Source organism: Schistocerca cancellata, chromosome 1 (assembly GCF_023864275.1).
Source record: "Schistocerca cancellata isolate TAMUIC-IGC-003103 chromosome 1, iqSchCanc2.1, whole genome shotgun sequence".
Taxonomy (NCBI): domain Eukaryota; kingdom Metazoa; phylum Arthropoda; class Insecta; order Orthoptera; family Acrididae; genus Schistocerca; species Schistocerca cancellata.
This window is the reverse complement of record NC_064626.1, coordinates 731,684,241-731,705,555: the sequence shown is the minus strand read 5'-3', so window position 1 is coordinate 731,705,555 and position 21,315 is coordinate 731,684,241. Positions and strand designations below refer to the sequence as shown.

General features: G+C 37.5%; 2 non-coding genes across 2 annotated transcripts; one reads left to right on the top strand and one right to left on the bottom strand.

Moving 5' to 3' along the window:
* Window positions 1-6,145: 6,145 nt before the first annotated feature.
* Trnat-ugu (transfer RNA threonine (anticodon UGU)) lies at window positions 6,146-6,220 on the bottom strand. The gene has a single exon. It is a non-coding gene; the product is annotated as a tRNA-Thr (tRNA).
* A 486-nt stretch (window positions 6,221-6,706) lies between these two features.
* On the top strand, window positions 6,707-6,781 carry Trnat-ugu (transfer RNA threonine (anticodon UGU)). The gene has a single exon. It is a non-coding gene; the product is annotated as a tRNA-Thr (tRNA).
* The last annotated feature ends 14,534 nt before the right edge of the window (window positions 6,782-21,315 follow it).

Genomic DNA, 21,315 nt, shown 5'->3' with positions numbered 1-21,315 from the left:
AAACTTGCCCTTCAGCATATCCTCTCTTCTTGCTATCCGCCAGGTCTCAATCTCCGCTAATTTCTAATTTCAATTTGCCGCCGCTCATACCTCACCTGTCTTTCAACAACATCTTTGCCTCAGTACTTCCGCCTCGACTGACATCTCTGCCCAAACTCTTTGCCTTTACAAATGTCTGCTTGTGTCGGTGTATATGCGGATGGATATGTGTGTGTGTGCGAGTGTATACCTGTCCTTTTTTCCCCCTAAGGTAAGTCTTTCTGCTCCCGGGATTGGAATGACTCCTTACCCTCTCTCTTAAAACACATATCCTTTTGTCTTTCCCTCTCCTTCCCTCTTTCCTGATGAAGCAACCATGGGTTGCGAAAGCTTGAAATTTTGTGTGTGTGTTTGTGTGTTTTTTAATTGTGTCTATCTACCAGCGCTTTCCCGTTCGGTTAGTCACAGAATCTTTGTTTTTTAATATACTTTTCCCATTTTCGCACACACACACATATCCATCCACACATATACAGACACAAGCCTAGTGTGTGTCAAGCTAGTGTCTGTCTATGTCTGTATATGTCTGTATATGTGTGGATGGATATGTGTGTGTGTGCGCGAGTGTATACCCGTCCTTTTTTCCCCATAAGGTAAGTCTTTCCGCTCCCGGGACTGGAATGACTCCTTACCCTCTCCCTTAAAACCCACATCCTTTTGTCTTTCCCTCTCCTTCCCTCTTTCCTGATGAGGCAACAGTTTGTTGCGAAAGCTTGAATTTTGTGTGTATGTTTGTGTTCGTTTGTGTGTCTGTCGACCTGCCAGCACTTTCATTTGGTAAGTCACATCATCTTTGTTTTTAGGTGTGTGTGTATATATATATATATATATATATATATATATATATATATATATATATATATATATATATAATAGAGGGAAACATTCCACGTGGGAAAAATATATCTAAAAAGAAAGATGATGAGACTTACCAAACAAAAGCGCTGGCAGGTCGATAGACACACAAACAAACACAAACATACACACAAAATTCTGCTTTCGCAACCAATGGTTGCCTCGTCAGGAAAGAAGGAAGGAGAGGGAAAGACAAAAGGATTTGGGTTTTAAGGGAGAGGGTAAGGAGTCATTCCAATCCCGGGAGCGGAAAGACTTACCTTAGGGGGAAAAAAGGACAGGTATACACTCGCACACACACACATATCCATCCGCATATACACCGACACAAGCAGACATTTGTAAAGGCGAAGAGTTTGGGCAGAGAACGTGTATGTTTGTGTTTGTCTATCGACCTGCCAGCGCTTTTGTTTGGTAAGTCTCATCGTCTTTCTTTATATATATATACCTAAAAACAAAGATGATGTGACTTACCAAATGAAAGTGCTGGCAGGTTGACAGACACACAAACGAACACTAACATACACACAAAATTCAAGCTTTCGCAACAAACTGTTGCCTCATCAGGAAAGAGAGAAGGAGAGGGAAAGACGAAAGGATGTGGGTTTTAAGGGAGATGGTAAGGAGTCATTCCAGTCCCGGGAGCGGAAAGACTTACCTTAGGGGGAAAAAAGGACGGGTATACACTCGCACACACACACATATCCATCCACCCGTCCTTTTTTCCCCCTAAGGTAAGTCTTTCCGCTCCCGGGACTGGAATGACTCCTTACCCTGTCGACCTGCCAGCACTTTCATTTGGTAAGTCACATCATCTTTGTTTTTAGGTATATTTTTCCTTCGTGGAATGTTTCCTTCTATTATAACTATATAACTATATATATATATATATATATATATATATATATATATATATATATATATATATATATATATATATATATATATATAAGATCTTGTTTCATATGTGCATCTCTTGTGCACTTGACGCGTTCCACATCATAACGTCTACCGTACTGTGTGATTGATCAATGGAACACGCAACCAACTACTTCACTAACTAGTACTGTGATTATTCCACCCTAGATTTTACATCAAGTTTCGTGTAATTTTTAGTTGTGGTAATGGCCAATTATACGGATAATTCAATGCTTCTAAGTGGTATTAGGAATCCTTCACAGACATCACAAATTGCCAGTTATGTTCACATGTCATTCCTGTTTATAGTACATTGACTGAACTAGGTTGCCAAAATAAAAATCAAACAATGTTATTATGATGCATGTAAAATGTTTCCATGAGCCATAAAATCATGATAATTCTGCCATAACCAAACTTCATCTGCTGCTAATATTTTGGCTGTAAGATGTCCAGCCCTCTCTGGAGGGAGCCTGAAAGATTGTCAGTAAAGAGCTCCTGTCCACCCTGTATACCAGTGGGACAAGATAAGTGTGTAGCAGTAAACAGTAACTCACTGTGGAAGAAACACCACAGTGGTTTCTCATGTACTCATATACACTTGGTTTGTCTTACTGGAATATTAGTGGATGAGACTACTTTACTTTCACTCTTTCAGGCATGCTCAGAAATAGCAGAATATTTTAAAGTTAAAATATTAGCAGCAGGCAAAGCTTACTTATGACTGAATTGCCACACTTTTATGGGGTAAGCAGAAACTAGTGAGAATATGAAGATTCATATCAAATGATTGTTGTTTTAGATAAGAACCAATTTTTACTGTGTAAAATTTTAGGAATTTCCATCTGAAACAATCAATTATAAATAGATTGAGTGAGTGTCTGTAATCCATCTTAGATATACACAAGATGTGGTGAGTTTGATAAAATTATATCGCACTATTGACCTGTTTGAGTCATATGGATGTGCATACACTTGTCATTATTCTTTTTGAGACAAGTAAATTAATATTTTATTCTCACAAATCACAGTGATGATTAACTTCCTGCCTTTATCCAACATGTCTTCAGTACTATATTTTTTCACATATTTTTTCCCATTTTCTTATTCTGTTTTGTTTTACGTCTTCCACTTTTTGTTTACCTTCTTTATGTGTTGACCTGCCCTCCCTACAGCTTCATACACTCTGTTCCTTCCATTTAATTTAAGTCAGTATCTGCCATAGTTCTCATTTAATTGATAATAACTTTGACTTGTCACACTTCTTCACTAACTTTAATTACATCTTGCTTTCTTATGTGGCCCTGACTGAGGTTTTTATTTAATACTGTGACAAATTTTCCACGTGTCACCCCTTTTTCATATTATTCAACTACTTTTATACTTTTTTAAAATTTCTTGATTTATTTTGTTAGTATGATCAGTAATAATAAAATGTTATTTTACATTTGAGTAACAAATGATAGACATGCAGTAATTAGTTTCTTGTTTCAAATTATCTTTCTAGTGTTACAGAGAATGTGAGCAGAAGACAGCATCTCACTAAATTATTACTGTCGTATAAAGAAATGTTCATTCAGCGTGATACACCATCATCTGGTAAGCAACCTTTAAGTAGTAACTTGTTCAAAAGACTTACAGATATCATTTCAATTTTTAGAGGATGATACACCATAAGAGTCAGTGCAATTCTTAAGATAACCTATGCATTCCAAGTGTACTTTATAAAAGTTTTTGCTAAACGCTTTTTATTCTGTGTTACTAGTTTTTTTTTCCCCACCTTAAAACTGATGTGCACCATAGATCACATCATCTAAATAATGAGCCTCCTCTCTCTCGAACGAAATGAGAAGTTTCCTTTTGTAAGATCGCAACAATGCTTGTTGTGAACTGAAAGGCAATGTTTGCAATATAATGGTACAACAATTAAATCTGTTTGTAGGTGTGTGTGTGTGTGTGTGTGTGTGTGTGTGTGTGTGTGTGTGTGTGTGTGTGTGTGCATGTGGATATAACAACGCAGAAAGAGATGCATGAAACTATTCCATTGCAGGTCATGTTTGGTAGAATCTGAATCAGATGTGTTGTCACACCTTGATGCTAAACACTTTTCTATTGACATGCTTTACTTTCTGCAAGAAATAAAGAAACTGGACCATTTTGCAGAATTTCCAGTTAACCATTTACTTAAAAGATTGTAGTGGTTTACAGAGTCAGTCCAAACAATCATGTTGAACATATTTTATTTGTTTTCAGATGTTTAAAAGCTCATTTACCTGTATTCTCTTTTTTTAAATATCAGAGCATGCAAGCAGCAGTGAAATTCTATTATATTTCTTTATTCCTTTTCTCATTGCATTTCAGCCTGTTAATAAATGTTCCAGGGATAAATGATTGTGTAGACCAATAGTATATACACATATATTTGAATAATTATGTGTAGTAGTTTGACTATGGGTGATGAATGTGCATACTGCCATAGATTAGTCAATGGATTTGGATTGCTATGTGGGGTTGTGAATTGTACTTTTACTGGGATGATTGTATTGGAACAGAAAAAGGGATGGCCAGTGATTATCCTTAAGATTAGGAGAATGAAGACACAAAAATTTGTGCCCTTCAGGGAGAGATTGAGACAACAAAAATTGAAATGTAGTAGCTGAAAAGGAGAGAGGTGGAAGGACAAATATAGTCTGTTACCTGTTGAAGTTGGGGAACCTCATTCAGCAGCAGCAGACTGTAGGGTGCAGCAAATTGTTGTTAAGAGGTTGAGAGACAGGTAAGAAACTGAGTGGAGCAGAAAATGAAGCTCTTGCTGCTAGGTGGTAGTCATGGGAGGAGTGTAGGATAACAGCTGTGGAGAGTAAGTAGCAGTGTAACAGGTTACACATATTGTAAAAGCTAGTGCTAGCCTTGGCCAAGTAATAGAGCATATTGTGGCACTGACTAGGGATTTCAGTAAAGAGGACCAGGCAGAAGCCTAGCTAAGAGTAGAATGTAGCGTCAGGAGTGACCTGGACATGCTGTATGTATCAACCTCATATGTGTGATCTTTTTTGAGGTTATGGAATTGCACATTTAACCCTGTCCAAACAAAGCCAGCAGGCAAGTTAAACAAGAACTGAGCAGTTTGACACTGACTTTGGGTAGCTCAGACATTTGTGCTGTCCCTGTTGCTGCTATTGGGACATGAGACTACCCAAGACATGGCCTCAGTTAATGCTCAAGCATAAGAGCTATGATCCTGGGAATTATGTTCAGCTTTTCGGGTCAGATTGGAGAGCGTTGGACACATTCACCCACAGTTGGAGAGAAAGTAAGTAAAGCAGTCAGCCTGGAATGGAATGTTGTAAGACCTTTCAGGAAGCAGTACAGAAAGCTGTTGTCTTTGTAGAACGAGTAAGGGGGCTGAATAATGTTCAAAGAAAAGAGCTTTGCATATTCAACAAAGCTGCAGAATGGGTTTGGCGGACTGTGGCATGCAAGCCATTTCTTCCCAGAGAATGTTGTATGACTTTCAGGAAGCAGCAGAGACAGCTATTGTCTTTGTGGAAGCATAAAGGTGGCTGAATGATGTTTGAAGAGAAGGGCATCACATAATCAACACAGCTGCAGAACAGGCTTGGCAAATTGTGGCATGCAAGACATTTTTTTTCCAAAGAGAATTTCCCCCTCAGCTCCACTTCCCTGCTGTTGTCATGGCCTAGCTGCAACCTACAGTTTACTTATTTGTTACTAATTGAGTTTGGCAGCATTTCTTTGACTAATTTCTTCAAGAGTAATTTCCAGCACCTTCACTCACTGTCCAACTTCTAAGAACTGTAATGATAATTAAATGGATACCCTAACTGCAAACAGGCGTTGAAGTACTTCATTGGGGACATGTTGAAAATGTGTTCCCTGACCGGGATTCGAACCCGGGATCTCCTGCTTACATGGCAGACACTCTATCCATCTGAGCCACTGCGGGCACAGAGGATAGTGCGTCTGCAGGGACTTATCCCTTGCACACTCCCCGTGAGATCCACATTCCCAACATGTCCACACCACTACATTCATAGTGTGCGTAATAGATGTTTGCCCATCATACTCATTACTCCTGGCAGATTAATCTACCAAGTCCCGTACGAGTTCGGGCATAGCGTGTGCTTTTGCACAAGAAGGTCAATGGCCGGGAAGCCATATTTTAACTGTATATGATGGTAGTATCTGTTCCCGAAAGAACACTTACCGTGGATGACCATGCAGCTTTGCTAGAAATGAAATGATAATTAAATGGATACCCTAGCTGCAAACAGGCATTGAAGTACTTCATTGGGGACATGTTGAAAATGTGTGCCCCGACTGGGACTCGAACCCGGGATCTCCTGCTTACATGGCAGACGCTCTATCCACCTGAGCCACCGTGGGCACAGAGGATAGTGCGTCTGCAGGGACTTATCCCTTGCACGCTCCCTCTGAGATCCACATTCCCAACATGTCCACACCACTACATTCGTACATGTAAGCAGGGTATCCCGGGTTCGAGTCCCGGTCGGAGCACACATTTTCAACATGTCCCCAATGAAGTACTTAAACGCCTGTTTGCAGCTACGGTATCCATTTAATTATCATTTCATTTGTAGCAAAGCTGCGTGGTCATCCACAGTAAGTGTTCTTTCGGGAACAGATACTACCGTCATATATAGTTAAAATACGGCTTCCCGGCCATTGACCTTGTGCGAAAGCACATGCTATGCCCGAACTCATACGAGACTTGGTAGATTAATCTGCCACGAGTAATGAGTATGATGGGCAAACATCTACTAGGTGCCCTACGAATGTAGTGGTGTGGACATGTTGGGAATGTGGATCTCACATGCAAGGGATAAGTCCCTGCAGACGCACTACCCTCTGTGCCCATGGTGGCTCAGCTGGATAGAGCGTCTGCCATGTAAGCAGAAGATCCCGGGTTCGAGTCCCGGTCGGGGCACACATTTTCAACATGTCCCCAATGAAGTACTTCAACACATGTTTGCAGCTAGGGTATCCATTTAATTATCATTTCATTTCTAGCAAAGCTGCATGGTCATCCACGGTAAGTGTTCTTTCGGGAACAGATACTACCATCATATATAGTCAAAGAACTGTCTCTGTTTTGTTAGTCTGCTTGTTCTTTGCGAGTTATTCTGATTTACTCTCCTTAATATTACACTTCTACTTAGGTTATAATTTTGGTTAATTCACTGGCTGTTAATCTGATTTTCATTCTTTTTATTACTGTTGGTATTATGACTTTTGAGAATATCAAAATTTAGAAAGAATACTTAAAACCAAATTTTCAGTGAGGTGTACAGTATTATGTACCTTTTTGTACACAATTCGAGTTAAAAACCCTAGTGTTTAATATGTTTAAATTGCTGAACTCAAAACATTTTTCTTTGCTCAGTTAAACAATACATGAGCATTAATCTGATAATGAATTATGTGTTTTACTGGATAAGTTAAAAAAAAATACAAATGTTGCCTGAACCATCAAGTCTTAAGAGAGTTTAAGTGCACTGCTCAGAATAGCGCCTGAGTGTGATTTGTGCACTGGCAGAGTCAGTGCCTGAGATAAATTTGGGCACTGTGTTGAAAAGGTTAAAATAGTGTGATGGATTACTTGTGAAAGAATGTGCAACAGAAGTGGAAAAATCATTTTCTTACGACGATGCTGCTGAAGAATTTAAAACTGGTCCTTTGTCATCAAACACCATAAACAATTAAATTACTGGTTTGGTACATAGCATAGAAAAGGAACTAAACACTTCAGTTCCAAACTGTATTAGTCTTTAAATGTGAATGAAAAACTGATCAAACAGATTTAGTCAATTACTAATTTTTAGTTATATAATAATGGATGGGTTATTATGAAGGGTTATTTTCTTCAGTACTGTTGCTCATGACAATTGAATGGAGGAATATTAGAGTTTAATGTCCTGTCAACAATGAGGTCATTAGAGATGGAGCACAAGCTCAGATTACAAAAGGACGGAGAAGGAAATTGACAGTGCCATTTTCAAAAGAAGTGTCCTGTCGTTTGCCTGGAGCAGTTTAAAGAAATCATGGAAAATCTAAATCTGAATGGCCAGGCAGGTATTTGAACCATCTTCCTCCTGAAAAAGAGTCCAGTATGCTAACCACTACACCATGTCATCTAAGTTTTTGTGCATTTAAAAATGTGTTGAAAAATTTTTGTTGTAAAAGATACCATGCAGTTTGTACCAATGGTGCAACAGCTATGGCCAGAATAAAAAATGGCTGTATTGGTAAGTTAAGAAAAATGAAGTAAATTGTTTAACTTTTCAATACATTATTCATTAGAAGCACTTTGGGGGAAAATTGTGAGAATTCTGTCCACAATGAAAGATGTTATGAAAATTTTGAATGTAATGTTTGGAGGAAATTGATACTATCTCTTCTAAAATTTCACAATTTTTGGAAAAAATTGATGCGCAATATAGAGACATACTTCAGAATTCCAAAAGTCATTGGATGAGTGCAGGAAAATATTAGCTCATTTTTTTCTTCTTAGAAAAGAACTTTTCAAATTTTTGAAGAAAGAGATAAAATTTGAAAATAAACAGAACAGTTCACTTTTTTTGGCAGAATTAGAATTGGGATGTGTAAAGATAAGTGTCAGAGGCTGTGCATACTGTTAAGGTGTGGAACTTATAGTGTACGTGTTGTTTAAGAAGGGATTTTTAGAAATTGTAACCTGAAGGCGGTGAAATAGGGGATTAAGGGTTGTTTGAAAAATGTCACTACTAAGGCAGTTTTGATGCTATAAAGCAATAAAACCGAAAATGGTAAAGTCAGTCACTAGATTATAGCATGTAATGAATGACAGTATAGTTAAATAGACATTAATGAGTATTTTGGATGAAGTATATTAAGTGTGAAATAAGGTGATTAAAAAGGCACTGTGCCTATTATCTAAGCAAGCTAAATTACATGATAAATATTAACCTAAAGGGGAAGTGCAAAGGGTTGAGATAACGTCTTGTGAATTTCAGAAAAAGGAAATATGTATAAAAAGTGATGAATCAAGGCATATTTTACAAAGAAAAGCAAAATTAAATGTGATGGTGATTTTTTTTAATATGTACAGATAAGTAAGTGGAGACACTGTGGATGATAAATGTTTAGTATGTCGTGAGATACCTAACATACATTAATTAGCAGGAATGAAAGAAAATAAATATTTTATGCAGGTTTTGGTTGCTTGAGGAAGTAAGAAGAGTTTTGATATTAAGGGACTGCAAGTGCCGATAGTAATAATAACTGAATAAAATTTAAAACTGTTGTTATTTGCTGAAAAATTTTTAATGTTAGAAGGTGTTTGTAATTAGTCAAGTAAGTGGGTTACGTGACATATTTCATCTCAGTGGGGGCATCTGTGGTGTAACATGTTGATTTTGTGGACCATGTTGCACTTCTAAGCACTTAGGCCAACAAAGGATGTTAATGGAAATTGTAAAAGTTGTTTAGATTGTTGTTAAGTGTGGAACATCCACTGTTTGTGCTCTGGTTTGCTGTATATCCAGATCTGGTGTAAAATCTGTTGGCTCACAACATCAACAAGCCATGTTGGCAGGTGAGGATCTCCAAAAGCTGTGGGAGGCGTGGGAGGCCCACTTATGCTTTGGTGTTGCAACTTGGCAATGCCTTTGGAGACACTATGCAAAGGGCATGCATGGGTAATAAAGTCGACATCAGAACAGCTGAAGATTATTGAATCAAGAATTTAATTCACCATACATCACCTTACAATGATACTGGCTTCGTTATACAGGATATACTAGTACATACAGAATAATAAAGTAAACTAGTGTCAGTACATTCTAGAATACATTTTAAGCCTGGTAGTGTACCAAGTTACATCAGGATAGCTTCTAAAAGTTAATGCAATAAACTATACTATAATGTAATATAATCTAGTAATGTATTGTTTATTGTATACACTATGTAATTATGCACGATTAACCACAGCACACAATAATATGTTTAACTACATACAGCTTTTAAATGCTAATATCCTCCTTGGGCATCTCAAAGAATTATTTAATCTCATAGAATGGATGATCAGACAGCCAGCTGTACCACTTGATTTTAAAAACATTTATATCCATAGACTGAACATGAATTGGCAGTTTATTGAACATTTTGAGTGGGTTTACTTTGCGGGAATTTCCTGTTCTTGCTAATCTGTGTTGTGGTATGCCTAAATTACCCTTAGCCCTGGTGTTGTGTTCATGTATTTCCCCTCTGGCAATAAATTCTGAAATATTATTGTTAATATAGAGTACAGACACACAGATGTATAAATTTATAATTGTGAGTATTCTGAGTCTGGAAAAAAGAGGACGACAGTGCTCCCTGTGACCTCTTTTACATATTATGTGTAAGACTTTTTTTTGTAATTTCATTATGTTCCTGGTGTGAGGGGAGTGCCCCCATATAATCAGACCATATGAAATATGTGACTGGAATAGCCCAAAGTACGTCACCCTGATGTACTCCAAGCTCACTACCTCCCTTAGTTTCAAGATAAGGTATGCCACACGAGATATTTTTTCACATACATGATTGACATGTTCCTCCCAGTAGAGTTTTGAGTCCATGTTAATACCTAAGTGTTTTACCAACTTATTGCCTACTTCATTTGATATTCCCATTAAAAGTTGCTGGGTTTTATCAAGATTCCACAGGAGCTTATTGGCTGCAGACTAGTCCAGGGCCTTATCAAGTGTTTCTTTTGTTAGGCTATTCAGATCTGAAATGTTCTGATGTGTGGTAACTAGTGTTGTATCATCAGCATAACACACGACAGGGTGGGCTATGTTTTAAGGTAAATCATTAATAGCTACAATGAAGAAGAAGGGTCCAAGGATAGACCCTTGTGGTACAGCTGTGCTGATTTCCATTATGGAAGAATTTACATTTCTGACTGAAACGAATTGTTTTAGGTTTCTCAAATAAGAATTTATCACAGTAAAGTGCTCCCTCTCTTCCCACAAAACTAGTTTTCCCAGTAGTACATCAACAGAATTCAATTGAAAACTTTGCTTAGGTCACACAATACCAGTGATACCGTGTTATTGTTTTCAAAAGCTGTTAAGGTTTTGTCAATGATTTCCAAGATGGCCCCTGTTGTGTCTTTTCCCTTGCAAAAACCAAACTATTGCTACATAGGATATTGTGTTTTTCAAAGAAGCTAATTATTTGTGTGTGTATCAGTGCCTCAAATATCTTTGAGATATTGGAACGATGGAGACTGGTCTGTAGCTTTGGGGAAGATGTGTGCACCATTTTTTAAAAAACTGGAACAACTTTTGATACCTAAAGTGCATCTGGAAAAACTACAAATTCTACACATTTATTAAAAATAAAAGCTAATGGTTTGGCAATAGAGTGTATTGTCTTTTTAATTATGTTATTTGATAAACAATAACAGTCCATACTTTTAGAACCTGAAAATTTGGATACAGCTTTTATAACATCAGCAGGTGTGACAGCCCTCCATTGAAATACAAGGTTAACAGGCAGTGGTGTTCCATCAGGGTCCATTGCAGATGAATTTGTTGCTTTAATACTGTTACTCATTTCTTTAACTGAGTTTAAAAAGTACTGATTTAAATACTCGAGTTCATGCAGAGCTGCTTCTGTGCATTTTGGTGTATTGTCTTGTTTAATTATTTGCCTCACTGCCTTGCAATTACTGGGAGCCTATTCCATATAGTTTTCCACTGCTTGCTTTTTTGTCAGAGGTTTAGCTTTGTAGAATTTTTTGCATTTCAGATATGACCTAAGAATTTTCACACACTGTTCTGCCCCTTGGTTAGCGGCTTGTTTATGCATCTGGTACAGCATATGCATGTTTCCTCTTATTTCTGCTAGCCCTTCTGCAAAGCAGTTCAGACATTTCTTTTTCATTTCACTTGGATATCTATTTTTTTTTACTGGTGAGCAAGAATACCATAAATCTGTGTACTTTTTAAAGAAGTTATCAAAGGTAATTTCAGCTTCCCTTTTTCCAGATTGACAATTACATATAAAGTCCCAATTTGCACTTCCTAGTCTGTCAACAAGTATACATATGTACTCTTCCTTTTGTCCTCATACCATTACTACTTTAGGTTCTTCAATTTTAACTGGATGCCTCTTACAGAGTATAAGGAGTAGTGGCTCATGATCTGCAAGTCCACTTCCTGCAAGTCTGACTGTAAAATCTTCCCTATGGAAATTCACAACAATATGTCTATGTAGGCATTGTTGTGTGTGGCACAATTATTTGTACAATAGAGGTCTAGTGATCTTAGCATATTCAAAAATGTCCTAGCAACTGGCCTCTGTGTGTTTACCATTTCTATGTTGAAATCACCACAGATAGCAATTCTTGTCTTACTCTTCAATATCTTTTTAACTATTAATTCACATTTATCAATAAACAAATTTACATCACCATATGGTGACCTATATAAACTAACTACCACTATATTTTCAAAATTTGTTTTGCACAATTTAACTCCCCATCTAGTTCTGAGGAGTACATAGATAAATGAATTATGGAAAACTTTATTCCTTCTTTGACAAAAATTCCAGCCCCACCATCCTTTCTCTGTTTTCTACATATTATGTCTCCCACAATGTACCCTTTCAAATAAATGTATTTACTTGTTCTTGGATTAACCATTGCTCAGATACACATATAACATCTACATGCTCAGTGTTACATAAATGTTCTAATTCTAAAATCTTATTTCTAATACAACGTATGTTAACTTGTAGAAAAGTATGTAGTTTGTCTCTGTCTGTATTCCTCTGAGAGCAAATTGACTCTATATTTGAAGTTGTAGATTCAGTCAATGTCTTTAATCTTGATGCGCTGTGATCCTCTGTGTTATGATAGTCACATACCTGTTTATCCACTTGAAGACTCACTTTGTTAACTGTTTCCTTCTGTGAAACCACTGCTGATCTCACCAAAAATCCTCATCCCTTGGTTGTGGTTTCTTTCTTCAGGTTGACCGCCATATCCCACCTGTTGGTATTTTTACTCCTTGATCTTGAGTTGCTATTCTTATGCTTGCAAATAGGTCTCCCTTCTTATATGGTGTCTTTCCTGACACATCATTTGCTGCTTCTTCTAACTTTTGCACTGATCTCTTGGGTCTGTTTATTTCTTGAGTAATTGTCCTCTCCACACATACATAATTCACTTTTAAGGATTCTGTTGTTATTTGTACTGGAGTTGTGTCAGTAAGAATTCTCATAATTCTTTATCTGAGTCTGCAGTATCCTTCTATTTAAGTTCTATTGCTGTTTTGTACACCTCCCTGTTTGTTTCCACGGATTCCTAAATCCTTGTGGCAATTAGTTCTTTACCAGTTGCGTTTAGGTGCCGTTCATGTGCTGTATATAGCTCCTTGATATTAGGAGTATTAATAAAACAAGTGTTATGGAAGCATTTCACTATTTTTTTTTTTTAATTTTCTGTTTGCAGATTGAATTTCTTGGTTTACATAAGTCCATTCAGGCAGGTCATGCCTGTATGGTACACCAACTACAATCACATTTGTATTTTGTAATGCTGAAAAGGCTTTATGTAGTGGACAAATTGCCAAGTTGACTTCATGCTTTTCTACATCATTAGCCCCTGCCCAAATAACTGCAAAATCTTCATTTGTCAGCTTATGCAGGTCATTGCATTTTTTCAATATTACGCTAATGGGGGCATGTGGTATCCCCTTCCCTTCAACAACATATATATTTGAAGCTAATTTTAAAATGTTTCTTGCACAGTCTCTGCCATGGCTATCAAAGGCAACAAATATTTTTGGTCTCCTACTCACAACTGACTCTCAGGAGCAAAGGTTTGCATTTTCATTGCTGTGCCCTTAGATTGCTTTCCTTTTTGAACTGTGTTCTGTGTTGTGGTATGCACACTGTGTTGTGAATCATGCTTTATGTTGGACGCCTCAAATCTGTAGATTTTACACATTTCTTTCTTGGCTGATTCTGACTTCTGAAGTTCATTTGTTAGTACACATACAATTGTTTTCGAATACTTAAGTTCCTTTCTTACTATTCTGAGTTCATTCTTTAACTTTTTGCACACATGTTTTTAATGGGTCTGTTTTGATTTTGTCAACAGCGTCATATTCAGTATGAAAACAGTCACTGCATTTGCAGCTTTTCACTCTGTTCATTGCATTTACACATGAATAATGGAATTTCCTCTTACACTTTGCACAATTCACAACTTTTCTTGCTGTTTTGTTACAGAAACACAGTTTATTCAAGCTTCCTCACTTATTTTGTAAATAGTAATTTTCCGAACTGGTTGCAGCCATTGTGCACAAGTTAGTTACAAAATGCAATACGTTCCTGTTCTTTCAACAGATTGACGTATTTTTAGTTACACGCAGAGAACAATTACTAATCCACATGTACACACCATAATATGTTTAGCTTAAGCTCATTAAACTATCAAAGTAACTTATTTTATGCACAACATTATCAGTACACAGCCATTCCAAAGACTATAGACAGACTGAACAGTCATACTCTAACCTCAAAAATGTTATGATCTATTGTGGGCCAAAGTTATGAGTGGTCTGTATCACCCAAAATTTTAAATGAAACTGTATAGTCGAAGTTTTGCAATTACAATACAGAAGAGCTATTATAAAACTGATTACTTCGTTTTAGTAGCTCTCTTCCAGTGCCTGCCCACTGTGGGAAGTGAGGAAGTCTAACATCATGGTCTAGTTGCACTACATAGCAGGTCTGCTACAGCAAATGACTTCAAAAATATGACTGCAAGGTACTGCAAGATTCATGTTACACTCCGCACTAGCCTTGCTGTCATCTGACATCAGTACCATGTTGTGTATCACAGCTTCCCATCTACTAGCTTGAAAAAATGTCAGCATCCCTCTGTAACGAGTGAGATGTTGAGCTCAGAAAGAGAATAAGTAAAAGATGGAGATAAAATTTTCAGGATTTGTTTCTGTTTTTAATGAAGTTTCCATTATATTTATGTCATTTTATAGGTTTCAAACCTCTGGAGCCAGTCATAATTTTCTTTAATAATCCAATAAAATAATCATTGGAAGTGTTGGAAGTGATACTCATGAAGAACTGTGAAGTTTACAAAATAATCTGTTTGTGCTGTCTAGAGTAGAAAGGGACTGTGCAATTTCTGATGTTATGCTACAAGATCAGCACCCAAAACTCACAGACTTTGCTCATAAAATAAAATGTTTTTCAGATTAACTTAATTTTGTAAAAATACATTTTCTTCAATGAAGTAACATCAAATCTGCTTAGTGTAATGCAGTGACTAATATCATTGGCCCATCAACTTCAGTGACTAATTGGTCATTGAAACATCAACTTCATTTTGCTGCAACACAAACTGAAATCAATGTTGTAGAGTTTCTCAAGACAAAATATATCTAACCTAAATGTTTGAATGTCTCAGAGGAGTTTGTGACAAATAATTTTTAATAATTTACATCTTATAACATTTACATACAGGGAATAGGTAGGGCTCACAATCCACAATGTCTGACAGTCATCCCTGTAGTTCGCTGACATGGCTCTGGCTATGCCTGATCTGTAACAGCACTGTATGAGTTGAGTCAGAAGGAAAAGCACTCACTGAAGGGGATGGCTCATGAGCCAAACTTTTCCAGAACTGTTGTACAGTGCTACAGATGTAAAAATCCTGGTCTCAAATGTAAGTACTGTAAATAAGAACGAAGCTGTTCAAGCTGCGGGATACAGGGTCATGAATCAAGAGATTAGCTCAGTAAAAGAAAGAGTAACGTTATTGACAGACAACTTAGCAAACTGTTAAATGAATACAGGAATATATGGGTTACCACACCATCCATCCCCTCTCCATCCCTCTCCTGATCGTTCCATTGAAAATAAAGCCAAAAATGACTTTGTGATAAAGGTTGCTTATTTACACAAGAACACAGATCTCATTACTGTGTTGTTGCTTAGACTAAATAGATAGTCAGGACTGCCACCATATAAGGCATGAAAGTTAAATGGTAAAAAGCTATGCAACCTTGGACAGTCTGATGCAGAAATATGTTTAGGCCAAGACAAATGTATGACCTGGGTGCAAATAGTTTCAAATAAGGGAATACACTATGATGATGGACAAGGATTTGATTTCTTGCCCACTAATGAGGAAGAGATGAATGTGTTGGACCAAAAGGTTAAACTAAGCTTTAGTAACTATAACCTATGAGCTCATTCTTCAGATAGTACTCAAAGAAGCAGTAACAGTGACATCGTGTGATTGGACACCTGGGTGAAATATCATTCAAACATTCTGTCATGCTACCAACTGATCTACCCCAGAACATTCCCCAGGGAACAGGAAAAATAGTATCTGTTGAAATCAAGTCATCGTGAATGAGAGGAGGAGTTCTTTTATTGATTAAGCAGAGTTGTGAATTACTGAATGAAATTCATCGCTGAATCACCAGAAAAGTTGGCCTGTCTATAATCATGAGGCAGAATGTAGCAAGAGTCGAATAATAATAATCAATATTAACAATGAAGAGGTTGTATTGGTGTAAGGAACAAAGGTTCATAAAGTGTCAAACATAAGTAGAAATGATGTAATCTCAATTCCAAATGAAATATTAAATGATTGTGATCATAATGAGAGATTTTTGTACCTGTGCCACTAAACTGCAAAAAGGAACTGAAGCTAATAGTGAATCAAAGAAAAGTATTTGGTAGAAGATAGAAAATTTGGCAGTTGATGGGGTGAAGATTTTAGCACCTGTTTTGTTGGAGAATGTAGATTGTTTCGGAGAATGTATGAATTTACCTGTCAGCTCTGTTTGTTCAGTATATATCGGAAATGCAACACTGGTTACTCAAAAATCTTATTGAATGCGATACAGTCAGAAACATTTAATTAAAGAAGTGGAAAAAAACAACTGGAAGCCAGAACCATAAAAGAAAGAGAGGATGCCATTAGTTATCCTGAAGGATAAATCCGTTTCTGGAGCCCTATAGTTCCATTTTTGCATCAGTTACCATGCTTTGAATACATTTATTACACATCATTTTCTCACAGAACAGGGTGAAAACCTTGGATTACTTGGGCAGATGTTGAATTTTTTTCAGTTTGTAGTCTAATAAGTGAATATCATGACATGATGGTTTATCCAGATAATCAAACAAATACCACATTTGTTTCTGTGAGAAGAGGTTATGAATACCTTTTTGTGCCCCTTGAACATCACAGTGCTCCAGCTACTTTTTGACGCCTGCTCAATTCAGTTTTATGGGGGTTCACATCAATGGTAGCTCTTGTATTCCCCAACGACATAATACTTTTCGGTGAGCACACGAAGCAGTACAACTCAGAGGCTTCAAGCAGTTTTTGAGCATGTAAGAAGCATGAATCTGTCTTTATCAACAGATAATTATTGCTTTACATGAAGTCAAGTGAACTTCCTTATCAAAACCTATCGAAGTTGTTGAGAATTTTTTTTTAAACCATATAATTTACAGGAACTACAAATAGTCCAGGGATTAGCAGTTTTCTACAGATGGTTATGCAAGTTTAGCATGTTCATTGATGCAGCTACTGAAAAAGAGAATATCATTTAATTGGTTGGTAGAAAGCAAAAATGTAATGGATGAACTTAAAATCCCTCTAATCACAGCTGCATTCTTAGACAATTCTGATTTTGTAAAGTTCTTCATTCTCTCAACAGGTGCTTCAAAGTTTGCTGCTGGTGCCATTTGTCTCACAAAATTTGACAGCAACACTCTGTACTATTTGCTTCCAAACAGTTACACTGAGCTGACCATAATCATACTACCATACAAAAGAGCTTTGTGCTCTAGTTTCCAGTGTAAGTCATAACAGGTGTTTCTTGATAAGGAGAGAATTCACAGTAATTATGGACCATGTATAAATGGTTGTTAAGTTTAGAAAACCCAAGTTCCACGTTAACAATGTGGGCGCTGTGACTGAGGGAGTTCCAGTTTAAGATTATTCACTGATATGCTGAACAAAATGTGAATTCTTATATGATGAGCAGCAGAATTCATGTATGCATGATGGTAAGTCATGGGACAGAGTTGAAAGCAGCCCAACGGAAGAATCTGCAATGTAAAATATTGAAAAAGATCCACTTTTCGTAAAAATAAATAAATTGCTGTATAAAATCCCTACTAAAGGAAGCAGCACAGTTATTCCAGTAAGCATGAAAGGGACAAATCATGACAGAATGACACAGTTCCTTATTACCTGGACACTGAGAATAGAAAGAAACAAACACTACAATGGGTGAGATACAGCAGTGGCCATGTTGTGCAGCTGATATTTCTGAGTACGTTTCACAATTTAATTCCTTTAACAGATGGGATAATTTGGGAAAATTTAAGGCACCACTGTAAAAATGGCCAGATATCTGCATATGACTCAAAAAAGTGGGGTTGGATGTTGTTGGACAGTTACCCAGTGGCAGCTGACCAGAGAAGACAAGGGAGGCCAGGCCTCCTCACTTTTCTGTGGTAGTAGTAGCCATAGTAGCAGCAATAATTGTTTTTACAATAAACCATTACGCACCTTTGTCAATGAACACAAAAGACATTAGCTTATGTTATTTCTTCTAAAGCACCAGCATTAGAGAGCAAGTCAAAGTCTGAAACCTTAAACTGAACCCAAGGTAGACAGAGGCACGAAGCGTGTGGGGAGGAGGCCAGGCACATACCAGGCCCCCCTTATACACTTGGTTGCCATTATAATCATGATGTCACTACTAGGAACAGACGAGAGTGTACAGGCTGTCATAGCCATGTTGTAATGCAGTTGTGCAGCACAGGAGGCCAGCAGTTGTGGTGCCGCCTCTCTAGGTTTCTCTTACATTGGTTGTCCTGTGTGCAGTGAATATGGATGAGGCCCTGTCGTGTACCAGGGCTGATGTAACACTTTCAAGTGAGGACATCATTACTTCCATCCAGGAGCTTTCAGTTTCAAGGAAATGTGAAACTGAATGACATTAAATTTTGAAGAAAGGATGTCCACCCAGCTCTAAACCTTCTTCAGAAAAATAAGTTCAAAACACATGAAACACAAAGTTCATGCTATGCGCTTATTCGGGTGATAAAAGTGTATGGTGCACTGATGGTTTTGACTATCTGAAGAATCTGTTTAATAAAGGTTTAGCATGGAATACTTCTTCTAAAGATTATCTGAGAAGTTTTATTTTGTATAAAGAACTATCCACACAAGTGCTTAGTACTTCAGGAGGATTTTCATAAACTGTACAGAACAAATCATTGAATGTGTAAGTGAGGAGCTTTGTGAATATATACATGCAAGTCTGCATACAACCTGATTTTGACCTGCATTGTGGATGAAGTAACAGAGATTTCAGACAAGTAACAATGCTTTATAGTGAAGCTAGTGGATGCCAATGGTGACATACAAGAATATTTTCGTGTTTTTCATGACATTGGCCAAGATAGAACTGCTGCTGCTTTATTCATTGTGGTGAATGGCATGTTTCAAAATTATCATACCAAGAACAAACTAGTTGCCCAAACCTATTATGATGTCCCATTCTGGCAGAGAATTAAATGGCCTACAAACAATGCAATAATGCTGTTTCAGAATGCATAGCGTACATGAAAAATTTAAGAATGAAGACAAATTGATCAACTTTTTAAATTCCATGAAACACTCGACTAGTTCTCAAGCCGAAGTTTCCATGAATAGAGCTGAAATGACGGATGAATACATTGGCAAATACAAACAGGTGTACTTAGAGGTAAAGGTATTGGACAATACTGTAACATGACTGGAAACAATATTTTCATATGGTGATAAGGTGCTCTTCAGTAAATTAGGTGATGCTTCACACTTCGCCAATTACAATCAGCATTTTCATGCAGACTGTGGATTCATTATTACAGACACATGGTGCATCCTCCAATCACTTGCAGCTGTATTTTCCTCACAGCATAAATTAACATTTCACTACATTAGTTTGAAAAACATTATTAAAAGACTGATTGAGAATGAAATGGACCAAATTCTTCCAGATGCTTTCAGACTATTTTGTCTAATTGCTACTGTTCCTGCCACAAGTGATTCAGTTGAAAGGATTTTTTCTTGTTTTAAATGGTTAAAAATGTATCCGAAGAACTGTATGCCCCAGGATCGCTTGTCAGCTCTTGCTCATTCCTCAGTTGAAAAACTAGTACTGTGAATACTTGAAAGGCAAGACACATGGTGTGATGATGTCATCGAAAGATTCAGGAAGAAGAAGGATCATCAAGATAACTTTGTTTTACAGGTGACAACACTCAAACGCCCAATCTACCAGTTCATTTATGAACTGTGTATGTCATTATTATTATTATTATTATTATTTTTATTATTATTAGCAATAGTAGTAGTGGTAGTAGTCATCATCTTAGTAGTATTATTAGTGGTTTGGACAGGCCCTTACAGCAATAAACAATTTGTTTTAATACAGATACTATACGATCGAAAGTATCCTGATACCCCCAAAAACATATGTTTTTCATATTAGGTGCATTGTGCTGCTACGTACTGCCGGGTACTCCATATCAGCAACCTCAGTAGTCATTAGACATCATGAGAGAGCAGAATGCGGTACTCCGCAGAACTCACGGACTTCAAAAGTGGTCAGCTGATTGGGTCTCACTTGCGTCATATCCGAGATTTCCACTATCCTAAACATCCCTAGATCCACTGTTTCCAATGTGATTGTGAAGTGGAAATGTGAAGGGACAAAAGCATACAGGCCAACATCGTCTGTTGACCATCAGAGACCGCTGACAGTTGGAGAGGGTCATAATGTGTAATAGGCAGACATCTATCCAGACCATCACACAGGAATTCCAAACTGTATCAGGATCCACTGCAGGTACTATGACAGTTAGGTGGGAGGAGAGAAAACTTGGATTTCATGGTCGAGCAGCTGCTCATCAGCCACACATCACACTGGTAAATACCAAAAAATGCCTTGCTTGGTGTAAGGAGCATAAATATTGGACGATTGAACAGTGGAAAAAAGTGGTGTGGAGTGACGATTCGTGGTAAACGATGTGGTAATCTGATGGCAGGGTGTGAGTGTGGAGAATGCCCGATGAACATCGTATGCCAGCGTGTGTAGTTCCAACAGTAAAATTTGGAGGCGGTGGTGTTATGACGTGGTTGTGCTTTTCATGGAGGGAGCTTGCACCCCTTGTTGTTTTGCATGGCACCATCATAGCACAGGCCTACACCGATGTTTCAAGCACCTTCTTGCTTTCCACTGTTGGAGAGAAATTTGGGGATGGTGATTCCATCTTTCAACACGATCGAGCACCTGTTCATAATTCATGACCTGTGGCCGAGTTGTTACATGACAATAACATCCCTGTAATGGACTGGCCTGCACAAAGTCCTGACCTGAATCC